General features: G+C 39.4%; 1 protein-coding gene across 1 annotated transcript in view; it reads right to left on the bottom strand.

The window, feature by feature from the left end:
• Positions 1–6,313, bottom strand: part of LOC143024643 (putative cytochrome P450 CYP44) — a 48,977-nt gene extending 42,664 nt beyond the window's left edge. The window contains exon 1 of the mRNA XM_076183562.1: positions 6,256–6,313. The gene's annotated coding sequence lies outside the window, so the exon portion shown is untranslated. The remainder of the gene's footprint in view (positions 1–6,255) is intronic.
• Between the last annotated feature and the right edge of the window lie 3,687 nt (positions 6,314–10,000).

Raw genomic sequence — 10,000 nt, 5'->3', positions numbered from 1 at the left:
TTACACAATAAACAAACAGGTAAATAGTAAATAATAAATTGACAGATAATAATAAATTATAATCAATCAAATAATAATCAGACAAATAACAAACAAATATACAAATAACATAAAATAAATGGTAAGCATTACAGCACATGCTTTGGTGCTTATTTAAATGAATCGATTCGAACTGAACTACACTGCACTGCACTGGATACCTCCCTTGTAAGGGGGAAAAAGCCTTGGTATATGTATGTATGTAACTACATGGTTGGCAAAGTTGTTTCTGTGAGAATCAACACCGTGTGAGATCGAAACCTTTATTGGTACGACGTTTCGCTTGTTACAGCTTTTTCAAGTACAGACATATGGCTTTTTTTTTTCTCGGTAGATAATGTTTATCTACACACGGGCCTTTCTCCATTCGGAAGCCCGTAAGTGTTGAGCCGCTCTGTGTTCAGCTACTCCGGCGTTTTTGTAGTTATCTGGGCGGAGGGTATCCGACCAGGATGTGGGCTAGCCGTTCTATGTTTTCGGTGATGTAGACATATGGCAGATGGATGACGGGTGGGACTTGGTGGAGATAAAGTCCCACCCGTCATCCATGTGTTACCCGCATTATACAAATGTATGAAATGTCCCCCTTAGTCCACTTCAACAAACTGTCCGAAATGTCCTCCTTTATCTCCACCAAGTCCCATCCGTCCCCTTCTTACCCCCCCCTCCACCTACCACCCACTCCTTCCTGAAAACCTCTCCCAGTTCCTTCCCCGTCGGCCTATATGTACTCATAGTGTTTGCCATATGTCTGTACTTGAAAAATCTGTAACAAGCGAAACGTCGTACCAATAAAGGTTTCGATCTCACACGGTGTTGATTCTCACAGTCTTGTCGGCTTTTGCCATTGTGTTTCAAAGTTGTTTCTACCCACTTCCAAATTAAATTTATTCCCTGACAGTTTAAGACCATTATTTCTTGTCGGATTCTTATTCAATGTGAACATTTTGTCACTTTTTATGTCAATTCCTATCAGAATCTTAAAGATCTGTATCAAATTACCTCTGAGTACGCTTTTTTTTTGGGGGGGAGCAGATTCATGTGTTTTATTCGATTTTCGTATGATTTACTTTTCATATTTGGAATCAGTTTTGTGGCTCGCCGTTGTACTTTTTCCAATCTGTGAATATCTTTAATGAGATTCGGTGACCATACGGAAACAGCATATTCCAAAAGTGAACGAACTAACGATTTATAGCTTCTTAATGAGAGATGGACTTTTGAAGTAAAAAATCGCGCAATCAATGCTAGAATCTTATTTGCTTTCTCAGAGGCTGAAATGCACTGCTTAGATGATTTGAGATCGTTACTGATACTTAAGCCGAGATCCTTTTCACTATCCACTTTTGTTAACGAATTTCCAAATAACTTGTAAGCGTACTTACTGCTATTTTTACCTTTGTGCATAACCTTGCATTTATTTGTGTTAAATTTCATAAGTCACTTTTCAGACAATTGCTGTGTTAATCTAAATCTTCTTGAATATCTAATTGGTTTAAGTGATCATTTGCCATTCCGCACATTTTTGTATCATCAGCAAATTTAGAGACGATGAATCTTAGTCCGTGTTCTATATAATTTATATATACTATGAATAGAAGTGGCCCAAGAATGGATTCATGAGGAATTCCACTCGTAATATTTTTCCATCTAAAAGTTTTGCCATTTAGAACAACTCACTGTTTTCGATCGTTCAACCAATTACTAGTCCAACTTAATAGGCTACCACTTATTCCGTGTGAAGTTAATTTAAGCAGTCTTTCGTGGGGGGGCGGTATCAAGAGCTTTTGCAAAGTCTATTTATATTAAATCTATATTGTTTCTTTTGTCATAATTCGAGCTGACCGTGTTGTAGAATTCGAGTAAGTCAGTCACGCAAGAACGTTTCCGCCTGAATCCATGCTGGCTATCATTTATCAAACAGTTACTTTCTAAATGATGTTCGATAGCATCTCTGATGATAGTTTCCATAATTTTTCCCACGATTGAAGTCAAGCTTATAGGCCTGTAGTTATTTGGTTTCTTTTTGTCACCTTTTTGAATATGGGAGTAATGTTAGCTAGCTTCCATTCTCTTGGGACATCTCCGGATATGATGGATTTCTTGAAAATAATTTCAAATGGAACAATCTCATTTTTCATTTCTTTTAAGATTCTTGGATGCCAACCATCAGACCCTGGTGTTTTATTAACTTTGAGTTTTTCTATGCACTTTTTAATTTTTTCTTTTGTTATATTTACCGTAGTAAGTTCACCCCAGACTTTTCACAGGTTTCAGTTTGGAGTTCACTTTGAGGTGTTTCATTTACGAATACTAAGCTAAAATAGTTGTTTAAAATATCACACATCCCTTCATTTGAATATTCTAGTCGACCGTCAGCAGATAATAGTGGGCCAATGTTATTCCTAATAACCTTTTTATCTCTAATGTAACTATAGAATTCTTTGGGATTCTTTTTTGGGTTTATCAGTGACATTCATTTTGTATTGTAGTTTTCGTTTTTTCATTGTCTTTTTTAAATCTCTCTGTATTATTACATAACTTTCATAGTCATTAGGTGCATTCGAGCACTTGTATTTTTTTTTTTTCTCAGTTTCTTTGTCAAGCTATTTGGGGGGCGTCTGTCCTTAAACGGTATGTAAGTTTGAATCATCTGAGTAAGCGTATTTGGAAATATTTCCCACATCGGATCTACTGGTCTTTCGCTTAATTTTGCCTCCCAATCTGTAAGTTGATGCTCCTGACGTTGTCCTATGAACTAAACTTTACCGAAATCGGGTATTTTAGATACACAAATATGAATTTAAGTTGTGATCACTACTTGCAATAGTTTCACCAACTTCTACATCGGTTATCATGCTTTCGCGGCTAGTGATCAATAGATCGAGTAAATTTCCATGTCTTGTGGGTTCTTTTACATGCTAAACTAAGTAATTGTCACCGAGAAAATCTATCAAGCGACTACCTACATGGCCATGTTCAAGAGTCATCCAATCAATGTCAGTAAAATTGAAATCACCCATTATCAATAAGTCCCGGTTGCAGAAACTAGACAGTCCTTGAAACAACAGTTTGTCGTCTGGTAATGATAATGTTTTTGGCCTATATATTACACCTACATTCATTTTTGTCCAGTTGTTTGGGTTAATTCTACCAACACTATCATATGACATCCTGTTTGACTTTCTCTAAAACGTACAACAGAACACCCCCACCTTTCTTGTGGTTTCTATCCTGATGAAAGTGTTTAAATCTCGCAATATTCAATTCAACTTCAAACTCTCCACCATTTAACCATGTTTCGGTTATTCCTATCATATCAAGGTTTTCGCTTTTGGCATACGCCTGGATTTCTTAGAAGACGAACAATGGATTTAATTTGTTCTAACCCGTTAAAACATCTTACTCGACTAAAGCAAATTATGCAGTATTTATCTAATGCTAGATATTTAGTGGAAAAAACAGTCATGTAAGTAATGTTATTTGGTATTGAATCAATATACATGAAGTGCAGATAAAGAAAAGAACAATTACAAATAAAGGATCCCAAGTAATCGAGAATATGATGATCGACAGATTAAAAAAATATATACATGTATATATATATATATGTATATATATATATATACATATATATATATATACATACATATATATTATCCATAAATTATGGATAAATTCCTAGTTTAGCTATCTTCGGGATGAAAGAGCATAAGATATTTCTACAGAGCAAGAGGGGAATATCTGTCGATCAGGGAAGGGAGAAGCCAGGTGATAGATGCTAATGAAGAATGGTTGTGTATGGATGATATTTTGACGCAGCACGAAGGGCCTTCTCCCCGTCTTCTCTATTTTTCGCATGAGGAGGGGGAAGGGGGGGGTCGCCAAGTAAATGAAGCAGCCCTGCTGTTGATGTGCTGTGCCTTCCAGTATTGCTTCTGAGACAGGGGTGATCCTTCATCCACGATGAAATAAGATAAGAGGGAAACAAGTGGGAGTAGAATGAGTAGGAGAGGCTACGTGTTTGGCTGCTTCACACGGTCAGGAAGCCCTTGGTACATGGATAAATATCTACAAATATTTTGATTTCTTGGCATGCTGACTTCAAACAATACGTATGTGTTAAAATGTGTTACAAATCTAAATTAATTATAAAGCACTCTTGTCTTCCTTTAAACCAGGAAATGCTCATCTAATATTTTTAAGAACACGCTGGACTCTGTGACACGAATATCCTGGATAGTGGAAGGAGGTGATGAATGAGGGGGTGTGGGTAATACGTACCTTAAGTGAGTGATGAAGGGAGGGGGAGGATAGCTGCAGTTGGGGAACCGAAGTCCAGGAGATTTGTATCACCACCCGGGACCACTCGCGTTCCCTCCAGGGCGAGCGTGAACGTAAATCAAAGAGGGGGGGGGGGTGATGGGGCAACTCATTAAGTGAACCGTCCTAGGCTAATGAAACCCAGAACTCCTATTGTGAGTTTTAATGGATTAATTAATTCTATAATTAGACACTATAATTATGGTACTCGTCATTAACAATGTGGGTTAACAGTTAACTGGAATTCACACATACATCCTAACTATTCTATCTCCCTGCGCGCCTATCTATGGGTCCTATCTAGTAAATACCCATCGTTACTTGCTATTATCCTTAGAGTGTCTCTGCTGGGTGGGGAGATGGCTTCCACGGGGCGCTAGTCCCTCGTTCTGGTAGGATGCGTTGGCTATTGAAGGATAGCGGTGTCGTTGATCACGGCGGGAACCCGGGTCATCTTTGTGGTTAGCCTCGTGGTGGAGCCGCGGGTTTGATCTCGTGTGTTCACTGGAGGCTGGACGCCTCAAGACACTATTCAAATCCCCAAGATGGTCGGGATGTCACACACTGCGCTTCAACTGATAAGTTTCGGGAGGGGTTTGTCCTGGAATCACTCGTTTGATGTCCCGTGGTACGCAATCGTCACTTAAGGATGAAAATCCTTAATAGCCACATGAGGGAGGAAAGGACGCGATTGGACTTCCGAGAATGAGCGGCCCGACCTCCCTTGTTGAACCCGATGGAAAGACTGACCTGTGTCCCGCGGCATGTCAGGTCAAAATGTCCGCCAGCTAGCCTCCAACGTTGCCAATACTTCTACGTTCCCGCCACTAGTGTTGAAGGGTACTACGAACAATGTTCATGTGGAAGATGACACAGTTCCAATTGTTCCTTGAGGGTAGACACTATTCACGAGCGTGTTAGATACGATCCTAATTATTCTAATTGCCTAGGTTAAAAAATGTGGCAGCGCGCAGGGTGGGGGGGGGGGGTTCGCGTGAAGCCGCGGAGGGAAGGGACAAATGTGCTTGTTCCTTTGGCCGAGGAAAACCGTTGGCCTAGGTCGTGTGAGAACACTTGAATCTAAAGGGGGGGGTTTCTCTTAATAATTAGAAGTTTCTCTCAACTTCGTTAAGGCACTGTAATTGATTGCCAAAATGGCACAACAGTTGATGAGGATAAGGAGAAGGAGAAAGGACAGGAAGTAGCCAATAGAAGTCTTAAGGACTCTGGTAATTCCCCAGAGTATAGGGAATGAAGGACCGAAGCGGGGTGAACGCAAGACGAAAGAAAATGAAACCTGCGTCCGCTAGGCCCATGAGCGAAAGCGTTTGGTAGCTGGGGTTTTGAAAGCGGACGAAAGAAAATGAAAAAGAATTGTATTCCGTGTGTCACAATCTCAAAAATTGTGACACTCTGCAATGTGAACCAAACGGCAAACAGTACATTTTTTCCTTAAATAGAACACTTAATACACGTATATCGTATTCTAAATCGTGCTATTTACACAATTACCTTAGACAACTTCTGACTTAAATGCACATTATACATTTGTAACGTAGTCTAATCCATAAATGTTCTCAAACTAATAAAATGGTCTCTAATGAAATGAACACAAAATTATATTGTTTTCTTACCCGACGAGTAATCACTTCAGTATACTATAGTCCCGATTTAACATTTTGCAATCTACAGTTCAGAATATTTTTTGCAAACACAGAGAGCGCACACCACTCAGACATTTCTGTACAACGATACAAACACACCTTTAAGAAAATGTTCCCAGTAAGCTTGGGATTACATTGAACCCTCTAAATAATGCACAGACCGATCAAATAATTTGCAGGCGACTGTATCTATATATACCACGACAATGAGGTGTTTACAATTGCTTACGTTTGCGAATGAATCGAGACTGTGTATTCCAGTTATGGTACGCGTATACACGCCTTGATGACTTTAGTACTTATGGCTATGATTAGATATATGTATCTAATCATATATGTGGACATTGGGAACGTGACCAGCTTCAAAGTTCAATAATAATAACAATAACAAAGTTATGACTAAAGAGTACAACTTCCCCATGAAGGGGGAATATTAGTTGGTTTAAAAAATTGAAATATTGTTATTGTAGATTTAATCAACACGAGCCGGTGTGACGACTAGGGGTCATATTTCTGGACACGAATCTCCAATACTCTCGTGTGGTGGTTGGTGGGCTTTATACAATCGGTTACCAGACTCAAACGTGAGATGAATGTGAGATAAAGACCTTTATCACTTCCCACACTGAGAAATGACAAAGACAGTTAGAATGTGGGTGGGAACGCCAAACGCAGAATGGGGGTAGGGACAGTTTAGTTGATCGTTTTAACGTTGTGGACGACAATGTTTTATATCAGAGTACTGCCTGCTTAACATTTTATTACACTTGCAAACACGAGGCGAGAATGTAATCTATCAAGCCATCGCAATTGGACGGTGGGCACTTTGTATCTATAAAGTTTACAATTTTTTTCCCAACAGACTCGCAAACCACAAGGCTACAACAGCTCTTGAACAACTGCCGGAAGCACCAGAGCCTTTTGGAATCCGGCATCGTTCGCGTTTTCTTCCTACTCCTTTAGGGTCGAAAACGTGTGATTCACCATGGTCTTGGATCACGTGTTGGACTCGTGATCGACAGCTATTTCCCTCCCGTAAGAGAGGTCAGAGCTCATATATGACCGATCTATAAGTATTGCTGTGACCTTACACGCACACACCCCACCAACTCCCCGCCCACGAGAGTTGGAGTACCGACTCGCAGCGCAGCGATACTGAAATTATTTCAGCCCTGGGCGGGATTCGAACCCGGACCGCACTAGCGGCGGCCGTGAATGCTACCACTGCACCATCGAGTCGTGTGTGTGTGTGTGTGTGTGTGTGTGTGTGTGTGTGTGTGTGTGTGTGTGTGTGTGTGTGTGTGTGTGTGTGTGTGTTTGTATGTTTTTGTGGTCGGTTCGAACTTGAAGATAGAGAATAAAAGAGAGAACCAATAATGAACTTGGACATACATCAAGTAAATTAGAGTACAGAAAGTATCCCAATAAAGGAAGACAAAGTTCTAAAACAAAAGGTTTTTAAACAAGACTTCCTTTCCAAGGGGATCTACTGCAATGCTATTTCGACACCTTGTTGTACGTAGAAAGAGGAGAAATGTATATAATTAAACAATCAAGAAACACAATAAGAGCCATACGAAACTGCACTATTTCGACACCGATAGATATGAAGAAAGAGGAGATATATAAATAAATAGATGAATAATCAACAAACATAATAAAAGCGAATAACTGCTTCACAGTGAGGGTCATGATTCAGTTGAACAGAATCGTCTGACTTCGTCTGGACCAATCACCGTCCCTCCAGCGACAACAGTGATGAAACAAAAGACAGATTGTAAACTTACTTCTGTACAAAGTGTTTATTTTTTTTTTTTAAGTTTTGGAGACAGAGATTGGAGGTGAGCAAGAGAGAGGGAAAAAGTCAATAATGAAACTGTACAACAACAAAAAATCAACAACAAAGGTGAGGAAGGACAGCATTCAAGGAAATTTCTAATCACGTGATCAGGAGACCATTAGCCTTACATGACCTTAAACCTCATCTTAAAATAAATAAACCCCTTCCCTATATAGACCACTTTTAGAGTATGTTGTAAGAAAGTTACCTATTCTGTTCAATTTAGTAAATACACAAAGAACTCCCCTTTTCCCTGCCTAGGCCTGTGATTGGTCGCAGTACATTCGAAGCGATTGCTATTGGCTGACTAAAGTTTACGTCTTTTGAGAGTTGATTGCATGAACTAATTTCAGATCAACCTGTCTGATGAAAGGGCAGGGCCTGTTTGTTATGATACTGAAAAGCTCAATCATATACACACAAATGCCGTATGTATCTGTGCTTTCCCGTGAACCATGATTGAAGTAAAGATTGTTTGTTTGTTTTTTTCCCAAACTTGCCGAGGTCGTCTGGTGTCAGCATATCTTGCAAGTCGTCTGCTCTTTCTGAAATAAGAATGATGTCATCTGCAAATCTTAGGTCGTTCAAATATTCGCCATTAATCTTCAAACATTTCTTTTCCCAACTCAACCTTCTGAAAATATCTTCTAAACAAGCTGTAAATAGTTTGGGTGAAATTGTATCGCCTTGCCGTACTCCTTTCTCGATTTTGATCTTTTCTGTATCTTTATGTAGTGGAACTATAGCGGTACCTTTCGAATAAATCTTCTCTAAAACTCTTACGATCTATTCGTGCGTACCCTGTTTGCGTAGCGAGTTTAGTATTGCTATTTGTTCTACTGAATCAAAGGCCTTCTCGTAATCTACAAAAGCTAAACACAGAGGTATATTATATTCTGTCGTTTTCTCGATTAGTTGGTTTGTCGCCTGTAAATGGTCTAGAGTTGAATATCCGCTTCTAAAGCCTGCCTGTTCTCTTGGTTGGTTTTCATCTAGAACTTGACTCAGTCTATTTGTAAGGATCTTGTAGAATACTTTATATACGTTTGATAGCAAGCTAATCGGTCGATAGTTACTAAGGTCCTTCTGGTCTCCTTTTTTATGAAGCAAAATCACTATAGCATTGCACCACGCGTTCGGAACGCTTTCTTGACGTAAGCACTGGGTGTACAACTCAGCTAATTTAATATGAACTAATTTACCAGCGTCTTTCAATAGATCTATTGATATACCATCTTCCCCAGGTGCTTTTCCTCTTTTCATAGTTTTTAGAGCAAATTCTACTTCTTCCTTTGTAATCTCTGGTACACTACTAACGTCTACACATGAATTTACTGACTCAACTACGGCCTTCGAAGAGTAAAGCTCTTGGTAAGATTCTTCTACTCTTTTTACCATTTTGTCTCTACATTTAATTATTTCTCCATTTCTATCTTTCAAACATATCATTTGCTGTCTTCCTAAAGCATGTTTACGCTCAATCACTTTAATACTTTTACCTTTCCGAATAGTTTCTTCTATTTCGTCTATGTTTCTCTTTCTTTTCTCTAATCTCTGCCTTTTGTTGATAAGCTTGTTTAATTCTACTCTTTCTATTTCGTCTCTACTGCTTTTAATATACGTGTTCCTTCTTCTTCTAATTAGGGCATTTGTAGCTTTGGAGTATTTGTTTTCTCTAATGTTTTTTGCACTTCCTACTTTCTCTGCTGATTCCTTAATGATATTCACTAAATTCACATTGATATCTTCCACGCTGTCCTCGTTAGTTCTTAGAGCTTCGAATCTATTTTTAATTTCTAACTGAAATTTCTTTTTATTATCCTTAACCTTTGCAAGGCTTATTTTCCTTTTTAAAACTAGTTTATTTCTCTCGGCTCTGAAGTTGAATTTAGCTGTGCATCCTACCCTCTACTGGGGTCCTACCAACCCCGACAACTATAATTCTAACGAAGACTGTGTAGAAAAACATGATGGAAACATGGGCGAATACATTGGAAAATGGAACGACCTCTCATGCACGGCCACAATTGGCGTCGTCTGCTCCATGGACATGAGCAAATGCTCCGCAGCCGAGCCTCTGCCCCTCTGCTTCGTCACCGACACCGAGTAGGGCACTGGTCCTTCTCGCCCTGCG

Source organism: Oratosquilla oratoria, chromosome 4 (assembly GCF_046742065.1).
Source record: "Oratosquilla oratoria isolate Oo_2021 chromosome 4, ASM4674206v1, whole genome shotgun sequence".
NCBI classification, from domain to species: domain Eukaryota; kingdom Metazoa; phylum Arthropoda; class Malacostraca; order Stomatopoda; family Squillidae; genus Oratosquilla; species Oratosquilla oratoria.
The sequence above is the reverse complement of the archived record's forward strand: the minus strand, read 5'-3'. Positions and strand labels throughout refer to the sequence as shown.